A 17,545-nucleotide genomic window follows, 5' to 3' on the forward strand; every position below is an offset into this window, starting at 1 on the left:
TTTTTTGTGATTCCATTTGGGCTTTCCTTAGCAAAATAGTCTGTCAATTTCTTCTCCAGCTCATTTTACAGATGAGGAAACTGAGACAAACAGGGTCAAGTAACTTGCCCAGGGTGACACAGTCAGTAAGTTTCTGAAGCTATATTTGAGCTCAGGAAGATGAGTCTTTCTAACTCCAGCCCATGCACTCTATCCACTGTGCCACATACATGATTTTATGAGGCATAGGTGGTATTATTATCCCTACTTAGCAGGTTAGGAAACTGAGGCTCATTGGCTAAAGGTGTAACATAGGAAGTATTGAAGGTAGGATTCAAATCTAGGACTTCCTTATCCCAAATCCTGTATCCTATTAATTATCATTTATCCTAATTCCACAAATTTATATCGGGGAGCATTTTAAATAAGAGTGATAAAAAACCCCACAAACCTCAACAAGATTAACAATTTATTATTAAATCACTGTGACATTTTAAACAATCTTGCCAGAAGATATGTATGAGCCACAATGAGCAAGCAAACTAACTAACATCATTCTTTGGGTTGTATTTGAATTAGAAACATGTTTTTTTAGATATAAACAATGTGAGAATTAGTTTTTCTTGACTGCTTATGTGATGCAGGAATTCTGCCATTTTTTTTTCTGTTTTCAGTAGTGAGAGGTACAAAAGAAGGAAAGATTAATGCTTTTTAATTGTTTATTAGTTTTCCCTTACTGATTTTTTCTCTCTTCAAATATTTATTACAAAGTAGTCCTTAAGCTTGATAAAGGAGTGGGGAGGGGCATGTTAAAAATAAATATGATTTGAAAGTAAAACAAAGCAATGAAATATGACAAACATTTAAAGAGTGATAGTCTCCAATGTAGGAATTATTCTAATATATGAATCAACAGGAAACTTCGATTATTCCTATACCCTGGGAAAGCTGTTCAAATTTTTAATAATTAGAGAAATGAATATTTAAAAATCACAGGGTAAAAATTGTCATACTTATCCAATTGTCAAAATACCTAAAATTGATAAAATTCCATGTCACAGATGCAGGAAAAGAAGTTCAGTTCTTAAATTGTTGGTGAGACCACACACTGTTGCCAGTTATATATGTGTGTGTGTGTGTGTGTTTGAGAGTAGTTTGGCAGTGGACCCTGAGTCATGCCATGTAGGTACATATTAGGCTCTTTCCCTCAAGGAAGTTAAGCTCTTTGTGGGCAAGAGTGTTTCAGTGTTTCCTTATATCCTAGATACCTTATAGAGTACCTGACACATAGTAGATCCTTAATAATAAAACTACTTGTTAATCATTTGTTATACTTTCACTCCATTGAACTGAGTGCAGTTTAAAGACAGAAAAAAAAGACCAACTTTCACATTGACTCCCACCAAAAAGAAAAAGCAAAGATGACAGCATTTTAGACAACAGAAGGAGAAGAAACATGAAAGGTCCATGGAACAATATTAGTCATTCAGCAAAAATTCATACCCTCTGTGTTTCTGCTAGGAACTGGAGGAAAGATGGAAAATAAAAATTAAAATATGTCCCTGCACTTGTGAACTTACAATTTAGTGTGATATTGTTACATAACATACTACTACAGAGGTGTATTTAAAAGTTGTAAAATAAAGCATTATATGAAGTCTGAGGGAGAAATTTTTTTCCTGAACAGAATGTAAATAGTTTTGATTATGAGATTTTATTTGGGGGTTTATGCTATGTTTTTTAAAAATTATATTTGTTGAGAAAAATGGTTATGAAGTTTCAGCCAGACACAACTTGACTGAACATGATGCCCCATCTCCTGTCTGAACATTTCCATGAGCCCATCCCTGTGCCCAGAACACACACCCTTCTTATTCCTACTCTTGCCTTAGCTCAAGTTCCACTTCTTTCATGAAGCCTTCCTTGACACAGACCTTTCTTTTCCCTTGTCATTGCTCTTTCCTCTCTCATATTACCCTGAATTCTTTCTTTTGTGATATTGTATCCACCTGTAAGCCCTTTTGAAGGAACCAACTCTTTTCCTTCTATATTTGCATACTTAGCTGTTGGCACCTAATAGGGTGCTTATTAGGAATAAAATATCATTAAAATATTTGAACTAATATTTCCTTTGTGTTTAGAACAGGATTCATTCTCTCTATTTCTGTGTGTGTGTGTGTGTGTGTGTGTGTGTGTGTGTGTGTGTGTATTTCCTTGGTAGTGTGAGGAAGCCTTTTAGACTCCTCAGAATGATGTTTTTAAAGGCATAAAATAAAATATGCAAGATTACAACAAAAGCCAATTATATTGAAATATAATTATTAATATATATGGGGCACTTACGTGGAGTAGTGGATAGAGTATGGCACCTGAAGTCAGGATGACTCCTTCCTGAATTCAAATCCAGTCTCAGACATTGTCTAATTGTGTGACCCTGGGCAATTTACTTAACTTTGTTTGCCTCAGTTTCCTCATCTATAAAATGAACTGGAGAGGGAAGTGGCAAATTATTACAGTATCCTTGCCAAGAAAACCCCAAATGAGGTCATGAAGAGTAAGTTCTAAGAATCTCCCATAATTTTAAGACTAAAATTTGCTTAAAATAGGGACCTTTCCTCACTTTTCTTGAGGATGAAGTGGCTGAGAGGAAGGTTAATTACAAGAAGAAATATTACTGAAGGAAAGGAACAAATTAGTTTCTTGATTATTTGAGAAATTTGAGGAAGCTGGATATACCACCAAAGAGCTGCCCATGCTATCATGTTCTAAAAATAGTGAGATTTATTCAGAATAATTTGAAGAAGTTTCCCTTTTGAGATATAAGATATAATATATGTACATATATATGTATAGATCTAAATTTATAGATATATCTTGTTTTTACATTGACTTTCATTTCCAAATACATATCTGTGTTAGTGTTCATGTTACCTGGGACTAAATAAAATACATTCCTTGACTTATATGTAACCTTACAATTTTTTACATCTTTTAAAGAAACTTTTAATATGTAATCTATACTTTTTTTTAGAGTTTTAGTATCTTGTTCTCTTACCTTTAAAAATAACATATTGCAATGTAGAAAAAATAGTAACAACTTTTCCAAATCCCAACTCCCTCTGAAAGTCTTTATTGTCTGAATATTATTAGGTCAGTTTGCATTGTTTTCAGTTTCACTTTGCTTTGTATTTTAATGTGACTGATGCTGCTTCATTGACTTTCCCAAGCCAACAACTACTGTAATATCTCTAATAGTTATTGAAATGCACTTTTTAAAGGCTCTAGGATTTTTGTTTTCTTGTTTGTTTTTTAATGTTTCTTTGAAGTGATAGACATTCTTAAGAACCATCTAATTAAAATAAAGTAAAGCAATGAAACACATGTGATATGAAATATCTCCCAAATGGGAAAGAACTAACTGAAGAAACTAATTGAACTTGGAGAAACCACCTCAATCAGTTTCATCTGATCAAAGTCAAGCTTTTTTTAAATTAGCTCAATGTTAGTAGAAACACATATACTGCCATCACTGTTAAAAAATGAAACCATATCAAAATTATTGCTTGTCCCAACCAATTAACGCAATCTTGAATGATTCTCTGAACTCAAAGCAAGTAAAAGCATATGGGGCCTATTTTAGCTCATTTATAAGAATGTTTTATAATGATTCCATGTTACTTATTTGTAAGTTGGTTCTAAGTAATCATTTCATCTGTCTAACAGGTAAGTCTGCATGTGATTTGTGGGCATTGGATGGCAAAAAAAGAGAAATTGCTTTGGGTTATTTTTTTTTTAATTTTATTTGGCTGAAAGTCTTTCATTCCATCTCATGTTGTTTTCATAAATATATAAAGCTAGTCTTGAGACTGAACTCCATGCAGAGTGTCATAAACTGAGCACTGATTAAGAAGGTTTTATTTTGCTTTTGATATAGGAATCTTTGGAGACCTTTAAAAGTTCCTACTATGTTACTTGGCAGTTATGCTAGGAAAATTAGTGGAGGCGTAGTATTTCTCCAGCTTTTGGGACTGCAGAAAATTCTATGACCTTGTTCCAGGTCAACACTCACCCTAGTTTAAGAACCAAATTCTTTCTCTCCTTGAAGCTCCTTGCTTTCTAGAATCTGAACATTGTTTTGGTATGTGTCATCTGCCCCCAGTTATAGCAGTAATGAATAATTGGAATTTAATGGTTAGTTTACTGAGTGGTTTGTTTTGACCTGACCTTGAATATCCTTTTTTTTTATTTATTTATTTTTTATTTTGGACCAGACCTATAATTTCATTAGTAAAGGGAATTTACAACCAGGAAATTTCTATCAATTCAGATGGACAACTGCCCTACAACTTAGTCTTTAGAGAGTCGCTGGAATATACTGAGAGCTTAAGTGACTTGCCCTCATTCTCATAGCCTCTGTGTATATTAGAAGGACTTCTATCCAGGTCTTTCTAGCTCCAGAGACTAGTTCTCTATTCATTAAACTTTGCTATCTCTGAAATGTATTAGTCTGTATTTTAAAAAAAAATAGTCTACCTTTAATTAAGCCTTAGTAAGTATAGATATTCAGAATCTTATGTTTCAAGTTCTAAATATCAGATCTTGCTCTCTAGTACCAGAGGTATAGAAAATGCCTTGGGTTGGTTTTGAATTACAGAATGCCTTTTGAATTTAAATTGCTTGACTTCTGAAGTTCCTTCTAGCTTTGAGATTCCATGATGTTAAGCCCCAATTCCAATGTACACTATGGAAATAATTTTATAGTTTGTCTGATCTTTATTTGAATATGAATTCTTGTTCTGTAGCATTTGTTGCTTTTTCCACAAAGTGAAGTGTAAAAAGAAAAAATAATAATTTTTAAAGATTTTTGTTAGCTGGATTCTGATTAATTGAAATTTTTTTTTCTACAGACCATTCCTGGCTTATAAATGACTCATATTTAGAACAGCTGTCTCTGCTCTGTTTTTTCCATTTCTGCTGCTGCTTTTGGGAGCCACTGTGGAAAAAAAAAAAGCAGATCTTTATAGAATCTGTGGGTTTAAAAGTTGACAAAAGGAAGTTGCTGTGAAAAACAGAATCACTTTAGGGATAATTTGACCTCTGGAAGATTTCTAGGTGAAATAGGCCTCTACAACATGGTGACATCCAAAAAGATCTTATCTAAGTTGTCCAGTTTTTCCTACTTTGCATGGTTTCAGCAAATTCCATCAATTCAAGATATGGATTAAGAAGCACAGTTAAAAATATAAACATCTTTGGGATATTTGTCCTCCATATATATTAGTGTGAATTAGCCAATACTATCAAAGTAATAGGATCTTAAATTTTTTTTTTAAACCCTTACCTTCCATCTTGGAGTCAATACTATGTATTGGTTCCAAGGCAAAAGAGTGGTAAGGGCTAGGCAATGGGGGTCAAGTGACTTGCCCAGGGTCACACAGCTGGGAAGTGTCTGAGGCCAGATTTGAACCTAGGACCTCCCGTCTCTAGGCCTGACTCTCATCCACTGAGCTACCCAGCTGCCCCCAGGATCTTAAATTTTACAACTAGAAGGGAACTTAAAGATCATTTAAATTTAGCCTTTTATTTTACATATGGGATAAATTTGTGTCATACCTCAACACACCTGGCAAATTACAGCTGGAATTGCAATTCAAGACTCTAGAGTCTCAGGAGAGTGATTTTTCGGCTCTTATCACTTCTAAAAACTTGGTAGAAATGGGCTACTCTAAAGTGATTGGAATATTGGTTAATGTGGAAAAATAGTTGTGTCTCCAATTTTGGGAGTTTGACCCATTTCTTCCAGGCGATGGCCATGGGGAAAATACTGCTTTGAGGACATGAGAGAATTTGGAGCTTGGGGAAAGAGAGGTGAAAAAAAGTGGAAGAAAGATTTGGAATGGAAAGTGGCAAGATGTCAAAGACAAACTATATATATATATATTTTTTTTTCAGGATTTTCCTTAGGTGAGAAAAAGTGAAGAAAACTCACTTCTTTCTATTCTTCCCTTTCTTCAACTTCTAATCCTCCATCTTCTTCAGCTCTGTACTATATGATTCTATACTCTCGGGATGCCAAACTTTGGCCTTTATGGCTATAATTCAACTGTTTTGTTGGTTAATTCATCCTAAAACTGACATTCAAACAAACTTAAGAGAATACAGTGCTTTTATGAGTAGAAGGCTGTCTTTATATTTGTTTTTATTCAGTTGTTTTCAGTCAGGTCTTCCACTTTGTGGCCACATTTGAAGTTTCCTTGGCAAAGATACTGGAGTGGTTTGCCATTTCCTTCTCTAACTCATTTTACAGATGAGGAAACTGAGGCAAGCGGGATTAGATGACTTGCCCAGGGTCACAGAGCTAGTAAATATCTGAGCCTGGATTTGAACTCGGGTCTTTCTGACCACAGGGCCTGCATTCTATTTACTGTGCCACACAGCTATCCACTGCTTTTATATTAAAGACTCCTCTTTAAGATGCTTTATATGAACACGGCTTAAATGCTTTTACTGCGAAGGATTGAACTAGGTACTGATTTCTATAATGCATGTAAACCTAGAGCCTCCCAAAGTTGCAAAAAGTCAGTGTTAGACCCATAAGGAAATTCAGAACTTTGTGTTCTAATCACTAGACCTTGCCTCTGCTATTATATAAAGAAATTGTCTGTGTCATGCCATCACTGTTTTGTTCAATTTATTCCTCCTCCTCCAAGTGTCCCAGTTTCTCTTTTACTGTAACTGATGTTAAACACAACAGAGAAACTTGCTCCTTCCTAGCATTTTTATTCTTTTCATTCTGCCTTTTTCTTCTGATCACTAGGTTATTAACCATGAACCAGACAATAGATTTGGAAAAGAGCCCTGGCCATAGACCTGGGAAATTCACACCTTAGAATTCTGGTTTCAATACATGATTGTGATATAATCTGAAGCAAGTTGCTTTATCTAAAGCTCAGTTTCTTTATCTGTAAAATGGGGATAATTATACTTGTTCTCTGATTGCCAGCATTGTTGTGCAGAAAATGCTTTGTCAAACTGATATCACCATCTAGATATAAGCTATAATTGTTATTCTTCATTATAGGAGTGTTTTCAGAATGAATTTTTTTTCAGCATTTTGGATTTTAGAAACATTGTATTCCATTTGCAGCACTTTGCTGTCCATTTTAATTTAAATTTCTATTTCAGGGATTAAAAAAAAAAAGGGCTCTCATGGTTTTTTCAACCGTTTTTCCCCCCTAGGGGGATATTTTAATTGGATAGCTTTACCACTTTTTTTCCCAACCTTTTCTTAAGACAAATCGCCTCAGGATGGCCCTCAGTACTATTACCTCAGCTTGGTAATATTATGTTCATTTACTATTGTCAAGGATCATTTGGGATTCAGGATATTTAAAAATTCCCAAATTTCTTCAAAAATAGATTTCAAGAAATAGTAGAAACCGTAAAAAGCAAAACTTGTGCTTGTGATGAAAGGAAATTAGTAGCATTCAATTAAAAATAAATTTATATAAAATCTTAGTTTTGGTTCCTAGGCAAAACCTGGTTAACATTAAGTATTTATAAAATAATAGTATAACAGAGGATGTGGAGGGCAAAACTTTTTTCTTTTGCAATCCAACCCATTATTTGTCATGGATGCTTTTTCATTTTCTTGCTGTCCTCCCTATAGTGTCTCTCCATCTCTATGTCTCTCTTTCCCTCCTTTCTCTCTCCTTCCTTCCTTCTACATGATTGCCAAAATTACTTTACTAAATAATAACTGGAAAGAATATCTTTTCCAGTCTTATTTCACACTATTCTCTTTCTCTGATATTAGCTCAAATATTAGCTTTGGTTTCTCTATCCTCCAGGCTTTTGCAGAATCCATCCTGCCACCCTCCAACACTCCTTTCTTATCTCTTTTTATCAGAATCTTTATTACCCCCACTCCCCTTCATGAAGCCTGTTCTGATACTCCCTCCTGGGTTGCATGTGATTGTATTTGATTGTAAATATGCTTTATCCTTCCTTATGGTAGCTACTTAATAAACATTTGGTGAATTGAATCACACTGAGTAAGAAGACCTTCATGTGGATCTTATTGTTTGATGAAGGTCAAGTCATTTAATACCTCTGAGCATTAGTTCAATTGTCTCTCAAAGTTGGCTATGTGTTTCATAGACATATTGGAAGGAAAACACTTGGTAAATTTGGGAAGCTATACAAATGTGATCCTTACCTTTATCTTCTCTCTCACTGTTCCTTTAACCTAACCCAGCCCTGTAATCAAAACTCAGTGTCAACTTGCTCTCTGGAGTGGACACCTGTTATTGGCGAATGTCAGATTTACTTCAGTTTCCTGTCATCTTGCCTTCCTTTTCTTCGTTCTTTCATGTCAATAATCTTCTTCCAGTCATTGGGACTTTGTATAAAACTAAAATGTTTATGGAAAATAAATTGCTTTTTGTAAAACTGTAAGTGCATTGCTTCAGATAGGCTCTTTCACTGGTAAGTTCAGTTGAATGTCTTACATTTTGGAATTGTCTTGAAGGCACTATTATGGAAATACTGACACAGATGTTTAATGAGGTCAACCATTTAGGAAATGGTGAAGACCAAGAAGTCTTTTTCTTCTCATTATTGAATTTTGGAGGTCTCAGGAAATGCATCTACACTGAGGAAGGTTAGAGTTTTGTTTGTTTGTTTTTTCCTGGCTAAACAGTTTTATAGAAGGGAGGATAGGCATTTTTTTTTTAAAGCAACTTACCATTGTCAGTAGTTCAGATAGGAGTTGATGATAACTTATCCAGGACATTTCCTGATTGCCAGTCACCTGCCACAACAGGGGGTACCATACCCACATAATTTTGATATTCTCTAATCGATCTCTATATTTTTTAAAAAAAACTTGTGGTTCCATATAGCTTAGAAACGGAATTTTTGGCAGCATCCTTTAAAAGCACTGTCCTTAAGTTTTTATGGATGAGTTTTAGGGGCATAGTCAGGACAGATTTCTCATGCGGTAAGGAAATTCTGATCTTTTTATAGCCTCCTTACATTGATTGACCTGATGTTTCATTAATATTAAGTGGGTTTTTGTGAGAATACTTTCCAAATGTATTATGGTATGTTTTGCAGTTCTTAAAGTATCTACTGACTAGTATTACATAGGTGTTAATTGGTTTAAGTGTGTTCTTATATAGCTTCGATTTCAGGATACCACTAAGTCTATTTAGGTATTCAGCTATAGCCTTCTTTATGTGATCTTTGTGCTTGATAAGATGGTTTATGTTGGAAAGAGACAGATGTACTCATACATTAGGACTTGCTCTAACTGTCCTAGAAAGCAATTTGGAATTATGCTAAAAAAGTGACTAAAATACCTTTGACCTAAGATGACTCAGTGGATATAGAGTACTGGGCCTGGAATTAGGGAGACATGATACACAAGAAGGTAAATAGAATAAAAAAGAAAAAAAATTAAATTGACACAGAGCCCTCATATTGACCAAGACTGCAAGAAGAGTGTGGAAAATATCTCACTCTCACCTTATTTTCAAAGGTCAGATCGCTTGTGGAATATTGCATTTATTGTCAGACTAGGTAAAGGTTGGTTAGTTTTGCTGAACTTCCTTCCCCTCCTAAGCCCCCCTCCCCACTTTTTAACCCTTGGGGAGAGAACTGGTTGATTGGGCTGGATTCAGAAATGAATATGATTAAAAAAGAAATGGCATCAACAAAAATGAAATGAAAAAAAAAAGACAATTCTCCCTCCCACCAACTGATCAGATTCATATGATATTACATGGAACCATGTAATATATGAGGCTTTTCCTGGTCCATCATGTTTGTTCCCTGCGGTTATTTGTCACCACGTGATTAAAAAAACTAATTGCCAAGAAGGGTGGAGATAGTTAATCTTTATTGTAGGGGTGGAGCTTGACTTGACTCCTTTTCCAGCAGGAACTATTTCTTTCTAGCTGTCTTTTATGTGAGTCACCTGTATAAGCAGCAGCTCTTGGAATTCCCTCAGTTGTGTTAAAACTTGCTGGCTTTCCTGGAGTATCCGTGGAGGTGTTGCCTAAAGACAGCCTCAGAACATGAAAGGAACAGGACAAAGAAAGTGATCAGGTGGTTGCGGAAGGTCCATTTTTCTGGTACTTTTTTGAAGTAGAGCTGGACTTGAAGGCAGGGTGACCTGGACAGGAGCGGTTGCTGATACCTGCCAAACTCTGAGGAAAACTACAGGTAAGAACAAAGAAGCTACTGTATAAATTTATTTTGGGAATGTGTAATAACTCTTTGTGAGCCGGCGGTAAGAAGTTTTGATTTGTTTTCGAGCTGTTGAAATGCCATTGAACTGAAACAGTCCAGTCTAACCTGAATCTGCTATGTAGAACTATCAAATAGTCTGTTTCCCCCTGATTTTATTGTCTGTAGTTGATAAATGTGGTTCTGTTTGTAGAGAGTGTGATCAAGAAGTGACTGACGCTTGTGTTGTGCGCTCCCTAAGGTTTCGGATTTGAATTCGTTCCTTGATAGCATTCACAATTCTTCACTTACCTGTGTATGGATTCTTTCCTCCATTTAAAAACAAAACAAAACTGACATGAACAAATTCCCCAGGTGTTAGAATGACATAAAACCATCTTTTGTAAACTTCACATCTTGAAAATCAGGGAAGTTAAAGGCTCTTAAATTCAGTTAGTAATTCCCTTCATTTAAAATTGAGTTAAGGCACTTTGCTAACTTCCGTTTTTTATCTTTTATACTTTACTTTTCTTTACCTGTAGACCACAAAAGTTAGAAGAGGATTTAGCCTAGAAAATTACTTCCTTCCCAAATTTAATTACAAGAGAAATGGTTTTCTTGTTCTTTTGGGAATTAAGGCTCGATTTTCGGAAGCCATAGGTTCGCCCTGTCCAATACTACTCATCTGCCAGAGATGACGCACTTATTATAAAGTAATGCATGTTATCGTTGATGGAATACAGGTTTTGCCTAGAAAAACATTTGGTCTCATAGTTAATTTTTGCTCTAATTTTCTTACCTCTACTACTGATTACTTGAAATAAATTTGAATAACAACTAAGTGTTCAGTATCAATGGAACCTAGGGAAACATTCATTATATGATCTTATTTTTAGAAAGGCAAAAACAAGTCAGCAACTCATGATTAACTAGAACTAACTCCAAGTTATCTTGTATTAAAGCAGTTGACTTCATTATAACATAATGCATAGCCATATGTATGTTTAAATGGAATTCCTCCATGATTTCAAAGCAAAACAAAACTGTAATTCAAGAAATTAATGGTGTACCTAGATGGTATCCTCACACTGCTATGGTTTGCTAGCAGTGAATAGGAAAAGAAACAACTGTTCTGATCCCTTTGCAGGAAAGTTGTCTCTGAGCAAAGAAGGCACAGTGAGTTTTCATCTTCCAGAATCATTATGAAAAGTTGAATAACTTGAGGGAGATAAACAAGAGGAAAGAAAAAAAAAGTTTTAGCTTAACAAGAACAGAAGATAAGGTCTGCAATGGCAAATATATTTAAGTATTAAAAATATGTAGATATATTTTTCTACTGAATTATTTGTATAATATAATTGTAGGCACTAGGAAATTTATTAAAGCACATTTATTTTTTAAGAATAATTTTAAGATTTCAAAAGCCATTTTTTCTTAAAGTGTTTTGTTGCCACTCCATATTTAACATTTCATGTACTAATTTATTTACTTCATTGTTTTAGCCCAAAGTGGGCATTTTTTTCTTACCCTTTGCAAAAGAAAATAGGCAGAAATGAATGCTTAGGATATAGAGACCCATGCAGAGGATATTTACTTGGCCATGAGGCTTGTGCTGTTTCCAAGTCCTTTAATAGGCAGCAATTGTAATGGCTTTGTTTCTGAACCTAAAGAAAGTATTTTTAAAAATAAAATGTGAATTTGATGTATAGAGGACTTTTATCCCATAATCAGTTGCAAGTCATTAATTGGCCTCTGATTTTAGTTTTTGGCTGGGCAGGTAGAGATGGGGTCTTTTTTTGGTGAGCATATCAGGACATAGAAAATGCAAAGCTTACTACCTCACACATTCCTATATGACTGGCAGGTGCTTCTGAATTCCAGGCAGGGGATACAGGTGACTCATCCCACTTCCAGAAATGTTCACTGGTCCAATCAGTGTCCTATGATTACAGAAACATGTTTGAACTATCTTCCTGGTGGCTGGCTCCAAATTCCACACTGGATTACTTGACATCACATTGTCCATAATAAATATTTGCAATTGTATTCCAGAGCTACTCTGATGCCACACAAAAGGAAAAAAAAAACAGATGGATTTAGGAAAATTCAGTAGCTTTTCTGCTTGGCCTCAAGACATTAGCAAGGTACCACTTGGGGCTTGAAGAAGCTTTTTTAACTTCAGTTCAGCTTGAGTAAGAACATGCAAAAGCTACAGGTTCCACATGCTGAACATTCCCCCAACTCTTCCCTTGCAATTCTGTCACTAGAGCTGATAGTTGACAAAACAGACCTGGGTGTTTCTTACTAATCATGAGCTGCCCTCTGTATGTCTGGTGAATACTTGAACTCTTATTCATCCTCAAGGTGATTACTAAAACAGTAGATCAAACTACAGTCCCTCATTTACATCATCTCTAGGTAGACATATCAGCTTCTCTTCCCTCCTCCTTCCCCTCCCTAGAAGTGGAAAACAGTTGAAGTTTCTTTGAAAAGCATGTGGGACCTGTGAAACACAGTATTTCAACTTCACTAGGATGATGCAGAATGTTTGACTTCAGCAATAGAAATATTAACTGTGTTGAATGCAATGAGAGCGAATTGGATTTAATGAGAAATATAGAATTCTGTCTACCCTTTCCCGTAATTCTTGACTGTGTAAGCAGAGTTGCTCATTCGATTATTAGCCAACTTATTAATGCAGACATTAAGACTAAGGAAGGTTAATGACTCGCTGGCCTGTCATATCAGCATAGGACATTTGGTCATAGGGTTCATGAGGACAGGTAATTCACTCTTGTGGGAATGTAGTTTGTTTTAAAAAAAAAAGGATAATAAAGAAGGTTGAAAACTTTGGTTTTAATGCCAAGATTATGAAGATAAACTTATTTGAGATTTGTCTTACTAACCAGTTCTTCAGACCCAAACCTAACTGTGTATTGTTGCAAAGGACATTCAGTGAAAATATGATTTTTAGGTTTTTTAAAAAAGATTTTTTTTGAAAATTAATTTGTAAGTTAATTTCTACTTAGCAAATGTTTGTTAATCTGCCCTTGTGATATGGGAGGAGAAGTGATCCTACTTTAAGTATTGTATGGTATATCTAGATTTTTGTGAAACTGAGGATTTTTCTTTTAATCTTTCTGCCGGAGTTGTTGTAGACTTGATGGTTACCAGGTATAACTTCTTTTCTCATGTAGCTGTGTGCTTAACACTCTATGAGGCTGATCCTCAAATCATATAAATGCCTTTTTCCAAAAGTTCTCTCTTACTTTAAATAGAATCCTTTCCAGATTTGATTGATGGATTTTTTTTTCCTATCCTACTTCAATTCATTTGATTTGCATTTTCTTTCTTCCATAGATCTGAACAGCTCCTGTAACACTGTAGAGGAGTGGCAGTATTTTTGACTGTTAATAATTTGGCAGCTTAAGTTATGTGACATAATTGTATTGAAAAGAATAAGGTAGTTATGTTCCTTATTTAAATTAAGAATGAAATACTTTTTGAATTCTTTGTTTTCTAGTGTGAGATCATACATCCAAATCTAAGGCTGTTTTTCTGTTGTGTGCATGCACATGTTCTCAGGTAGGCAGAGCTCTCAGTTTCTAAAGGAAATAGAGGATTGTGTTTGAGAGAAAGAAACAGTCAGTGGAATGAAGAATGAGGTCAGCACTCTGTCATCGTTACTTAACTGTAAGTCTAGGGAGATTCATTGTCCTAGGGACATAGTATTACTTTAAAATTTCATTTTGAAGTATGACACAGGAAGCAAAAATTTCCTCATGATCATGGTGTATCATTGTTTGTAATATCTTGGGAAAAACCGCAACACAGATAGTGAGAGGACAGGTAATGAAACTATACCTATCAGTGGATGTGAGGCTATAAATGACTTTTTGAACTGCCCCAGTGAACCTGGATAACTGCAGTATGAGGTTTGACTTAAACTTCCAGTACTTGCTTAAATCCAGTATCACTCTGTCTTAATTAAACAGTGTTCTTTGATATATATATACACACACACACTGAAGCTTTTGAGAAAGAAGGCAAAATGATTATTGTTAATTTATTTTGTTTTCACCCCACCTTTTTATTTGTGCATATGTCTATTTTATGTGTATTTTGGCAACAGCATTAAAACACAAGACTTGACAGCACTTCATATGCCCTTAAAGAAATGACCTTGAACATAGTTCACTGAAATAAGGAATAGGTTTTAGGAGCTAGGGAAAAGCTAGAGAACATGAAGCATTGATTGGGGGCCGGGGGGGGGGGGGGGGGGGATGACTAGCAGCGTTCATCTTGGGGAGGTAAAAGCAGACGGAAACAATGCTTTCACAGGGAACAAGGTGTAAATTAATATAATTCAGATTTTAGGTTACATGATATCTTACCTTTTCTGGACTGCGTTACCTTGTCATCTGAAACTAGATCTCTGCAGAGGAAGGGTAGGCAGGGAAAATGAAAAGAGGAGATTGGTTGTTACATTAGGTTGTTTGTTCAGCCTGCTACTGTAATCTCTAAGCACAGGAAAGTAGATAATAATTTTCTTATACAAAATTGCAAGTATCAAAGACTAAAGAAATAGATAATCTCAGTTTTTTTGGTAGTTGTTGATTAGTCTCTGAGATTTGTACATTTGATGATTATAAAGCTGATATTAAAATAACATTTAAGGTAAGGATTTAAGCAAAATGGTCCTCACTGAATTGGATCTATGATCTTAGTCATAGAGTCATTAGAGCATGCCCTCCCTGAGTACAAAATTCATTTATCCAGGTTATTGGTCTGGGGATTTCCCTAATTTCTTTTCCTGAGGCTAACAGTGGAATTTATGTATTGGCCATTTGGTTAATTGTTGTTCATTCATGTTAGAATCCTTTTGGTAGATACTGGAGTGATTTGCCATTTCCATCTCCATCTCATTTTATAGATGAGCAAACTGAGGCAAACAGGGTTAAGTGACTTGTCCTGGGTCATATAGTCAGTAGCTGACTGAGGCCAGATGAGCTCATTAAGATGAGTCTTCCTGATTCCAGGCCAGACATTCTTTCCATTGTACTGTACTACCTAGCCAGCTACTATTGAGTATACAGATAATTTGATAATATGGTGTATGGCTGATGTTTTGATTTAGTGATAGAAAAATTGGCCTTGCTGAAAAATGAATACTTTTTAGGTTTTATTTTTCTGAACTTGAAATCAGGAGAGTTTTAATTTGGATAGTTGTTCTGATAACTTGAGTTGGTGCATAAATATATGCTTCTCCTAAGTGTTTCTTTTTTTTCAGGAACTATAGATGCCACATGGCTGCTGCCATATTGTAAGCTGGGAAAATATTGTAGGAATTCCAGTCTCTTGTTTATAATCAGAAGCTGTGGGCTTTAATAACTTTCTAGGAGCCTCCATAGTTAAAAGCAAACCTAATGCTAGGAGAAAGTGTCCTTGTGCCAATTAGGAGATTTCTCAGACCCTTTCCTGTTTTAAGGGCTAGTTATTCTAGTTACAAAGATTTAGAAGCTATTTATTCTGTTTTATGAAGCTCATTATTGTGTATGCATATAAAGGGATGTGTTGTTTGTAGTAAACTCTAATTCACTGAATTTTTAGTGCCTCTTGAATAGTTTGAGTCATCAAATTTCCTTAGTATAATTCAAGGATGGTAGTGGGGTATCAAATAGGACATCTAGCCCAAGGGCTCATGTTCATTGAAGCCTCACAAAGACTAGATCTGATTCCCAGTGCTGACCCACAAGATTTATTTTCTCTCTTTGACTTGCTGCTCCTACCTTGGAAAATTTCTAAATGTAGTTGATATATAAGCAATCACAGAATAGTACACAAGGCAGGACAGCTTTTATTTTCAACTCTTAGCAAATTAAGATATGGAAGACTCCCAGGAGCCGGTAAACAGATAGAAAAACACATCAAGCATTCCAATAGGTCACTAGCTCCACATGAACCTAAATTTGGGGTTTCCGTTGAGGGACAAGTCTTTGATATTTTGGTGGATCTCCAACCCTTCTAAACATAGTCTTCTAAAATCCCTCCCAGGCTTAGAGTGTCATCCTGTGGTTTGGCTTCCCACCTCTACAAAGCAAACACTCTTTGGAGCTGCTGAATAATTGATCCCTCTCCCATCAGACTTTCACTTTCCAAATAATTGCCTGGCTTTGCTCTTCAAGTGAGATGTTATTTATGAACTCTGTGGGTGATTGTCTTCTTTCTCCAAGAAGCTTGCTACATTAGGCAATTTCCCTCTTTCCTTAGTAGAACATTGAAACTTTTTCGTGTGCACATCCCAATTAGGGAAAAAAAATTTTCTTTAAGCACCCCCAAAATTTGTACATTTCTTTGCTTTATAAATTATTTTGACTATTGTGCCATAGTTGATATGTGTATTAGGGAATTGTAAAAAATCAAAATATTAAGGGATAAGATAAAGTTGAAAAATATTTCATCTCAGTATTAATGTGAATTCATTGAAAATAGAGTGACATGATCAGATCCTACTCTTGGGGAGCTGGATGGAAGATGGGAGAAATTTGTGGCAGGAAAAATAATTGAGGCTATTATAATAATAGATCAGTCAAAAATTAATGAGGGCCTGAACTAGAATGCAGACTGACTTGAGAGAAAGGACAGGCAGGTTGCAGAGATATTGTGAAGGGGAAAATGACAAAATTTGGCAACTGATTGGATATATTGGATGAAAAAGAATGAAGGATCAGAAATGATACTTACATTACCCCCAACATAAATAGGAAATTTCAGAGAGGGTGATTTTAGTGACAAGATGGACTGTGATGGACTGTGATTTATATCTGAGAACTAATTAGATTATCTTGTCACAAAAAATCTAATTAGTTCTGAGATACAAACCACAGTCCATCCATTCCTGCCTAATCTGAGCAATATCATCTGACCTAAAATGAGGGAGTTAAGCTCTTACCAGTCAGTTATAGCTGGGGTAATTAAAAAAGCCACAGGGTGATAGACAAACCTGATCCCTTCTGCTGAGAGTCCTCATGCAGTGATTAGGTCAGGACTGTCTTTAAGGACTGAAGGCATGTTTCCCAAAGAAGTTTGGAAGTTTACACATCTCAGAGGGAACAAAGCTTGAGAGTTGGAGGGGAGGGGGAGGGAATAGGTGTAGTTGTGTTGTAGACAAATCCCACAATCGAATATTTGGGGAAGGGTAGAGTTCAACCTACCTTCCCATCATCCATTTGCCCCTCAGAGGTCAAACCTTGGCCCCCATTTCAGAGGTCAATGCTCTACAATATAAAATTCCCAAACTAGAACTTTGGAACTCTGGAACCTAATTAGAGTTGTC

At 35.5% G+C, this 17,545-nt stretch overlaps 1 protein-coding gene across 16 annotated transcripts in view; it reads left to right on the plus strand.

The window, feature by feature from the left end:
• The window catches only part of NEDD4L (NEDD4 like E3 ubiquitin protein ligase), a 444,249-nt gene that overhangs the window by 178,326 nt on the left and 248,378 nt on the right, over positions 1–17,545 (plus strand). Inside the window, exon 1 of one of the 16 annotated variants that reach the window (XM_056824477.1) lies at positions 7,746–10,206. The exons of the other annotated variants lie outside the window; for them this stretch is intronic. The gene's annotated coding sequence lies outside the window, so the exon portion shown is untranslated. Of the gene's footprint in view, positions 1–7,745; positions 10,207–17,545 lie in introns of those variants that run through there. 16 annotated transcript variants of the gene reach the window in all.

The sequence above is a fragment of the Monodelphis domestica genome, chromosome 3 (assembly GCF_027887165.1).
Source record: "Monodelphis domestica isolate mMonDom1 chromosome 3, mMonDom1.pri, whole genome shotgun sequence".
Classification (NCBI taxonomy): domain Eukaryota; kingdom Metazoa; phylum Chordata; class Mammalia; order Didelphimorphia; family Didelphidae; genus Monodelphis; species Monodelphis domestica.